This window comes from Zingiber officinale, chromosome 6B, assembly GCF_018446385.1.
Source record: "Zingiber officinale cultivar Zhangliang chromosome 6B, Zo_v1.1, whole genome shotgun sequence".
Taxonomy (NCBI): domain Eukaryota; kingdom Viridiplantae; phylum Streptophyta; class Magnoliopsida; order Zingiberales; family Zingiberaceae; genus Zingiber; species Zingiber officinale.
The window spans coordinates 113,725,154-113,727,641 of NC_055996.1; positions in this window are offsets into that span (position 1 = coordinate 113,725,154).

Below are 2,488 nucleotides of genomic sequence, written 5' to 3' on the forward strand. Positions count from 1 at the left end.
CCATGATGTGACGGCAAGATCCTCCATCGTGCGATCTTGTGTACGGCCTAATCATCAGACATGCTTCTGCTGATATCCCATATCCCGAGCCGAGCGCATAGGCCGCTCAGCCACCTTTGTACCCTCGCCCTTATCTGGGCCAAACGGACAACCCGCTCGACCCTTTGGTCCCAGCCGAGCGGACTCCCGCTCGGCCCTTCGATCCTCCTGCCTTGGCGTCGGAAACCCAAGCCCATGGACGGGTTATCTCTAGCTCCGCTCGGACCTACTAAGCCTCTCGGCGCGGCCATTAACCACTTAGTCAGCCCTTCATCGGTCCTCAAGCTGAGACCCTTCAGGAAGTGGGTCCCCCATTCTTACCGCCGGATCATCGGCTAAGGCTTGCGCCTTAATCGCCGATTGAGGCTGTTACTTGATGTCAAATTCGCTTAACTCCATATCCACTTGATTAGTAGATCAGATACTTCATGGTTAAGGAGGACTCATCCTAGACTGTTGTTAGTCAACACAATTATTGGATGCGACAAAAAGTATGAGCGTAACCTCCGAGCGGCGAGGACCAGCCCGTATGTCAGCTTTCTCGAGATAGGTGTAGCGACACTCAACATCTTTCAATATATGACTTAAAAAATACATCGCTTGTTGTTCAATGTCATTATATCACACCAACACTGAGCCAACCGCCCGTTCTATGGACGATAGGTACATCCAGAGTGGCTTGCCAGTGATGGGCTTCGCCAATACAGGTAAAGAAGTTAAATTTGTCTTGAGCTCCTCCAGCGCCTTATTGCACTCGGTGTCCCATTGAAATTTTATCGTTCGGCATAGAACCTTGAAGAAAGGGTGACTCCGATCGGATGACCTAGATATGAATCTTGATAGGGCGGTAATCCGTCTAGTCAACCGTTGAGCTTCCTTCAGGTTGCGTGGAGGAGACATGTCCTGAAGCGCTTTCACTTTGCTTGGATTTGCTTTGATCCTCGCTTGGTCACTATGTAACCGACGAAGCGTCATCGTTGATGGTTGATTGGTGGATTTGTTCCTTCGTCCACCCCTTCTTCTTGAGAGGTTTTCCTTCTTCATCCTCCGGAGGAGTGAAACCTACTTGCACACACCTCCAATTCTCAAGATTAGTCATAAGAAAATATTTCATTCTTACCTTCCAAAACGCGAAGTCGTCGCGATCGTAGAAGGGTGGAATCGTGATGTCCTCTCCGAGCTGATCCATCTCTAGCTTGTGCTCCCTCGGGTGTTAATCCGGCGAAGAGCGACCTCGCTCTGATACCACTTGTTAGGACCGATGATCGCGGCTAGAGAGGGGGGGTGTAAATAGACGCCCCAAATTCTTCGTTTCTTCCTTAAACTCGATGGATGTAACGAGGTTCGGAGATGAAACTCCTACTCCTCGGCGTGTCCGTAAGGTGGACGAAGCCTATCAATCCGTCGGTGGATGAGTCCCCGGAAACCCGGCTAATAATCACTCCTTCTGGGTGGAGAAACCTCGCCACAATGTCTTGCAACAGCAAGATAAACAGGAGTATAAGAATACAGCAAGAAACTAAGTACAATACAAAAATGTAATAACCCTAGCTTGCCTTCTTGTCGACTGGATGAAGCAGCAGCTTCAAACGACGCCTACAACAGCAGGAACCCAGCCGATGAAGCTCACACGAAGCTTCAAGCAGAAGCGAGCTCAGCAAAGCTCAGATCACAGCAGTGAAGAAGAACAGCAGCTCAAGAAGAAAGAAGAAGAAGAAGAAGGAAACAGTAGCTCTTCAACCCCTTTTATAACCTGCGAAGAAGACACAACAGAAACTAGCCGTTGCTACGCAACGGCTAGGATGTGGACCGATCAGGCTTCATCCTGATCGGTCCACAAGGGTCCTGATCGGTCACAAGACCGATCAGGCCCTTCCCTGATCGGTCATGGTGACCGATCAAGTCCTTCCCTGATCGGTCCCATGACCGATCAGGGCCTTTCCCTCCTTCTGATCGTCTCCTTCTGATCGTCTCCTGATCGATCACTGATCGATCTTCAGTCCGATCAGATAACACACAGAAGCTCACTGTGTGGTTATTGATCGGTCACCAGACCGATCCAGATACCCAGTGTATCACTGGATCGATCCACTGATCGATCCAGAGCTTGGTTTTCGCCCAAACCAAGTCCCAAACCTTCCAAACCAACATCCGGTCAACCTTGACCTGTTGGTACATCATGCTTAGCATCCGGTCACTCCCTTGACCTGCTAAGACTCCCCACCAAGTGTCCGGTCAATCCCTTTGACCCACTTGGACTTTTCTCTTCGTGTCAAGTATCCGATCACTCCCTTGACCTACTTGACCTTCTCAACACCAGATGTCCGATCACCCTTGATCCATCCGGATTTTCCTGCGGCTTCACTCACGGGACTTTCACCTAGCTTCACTCACTAGGGTTTTCACCGCTTCACTCAGGGTTTCCAATCGCCCGGCTTCACTCACGGGA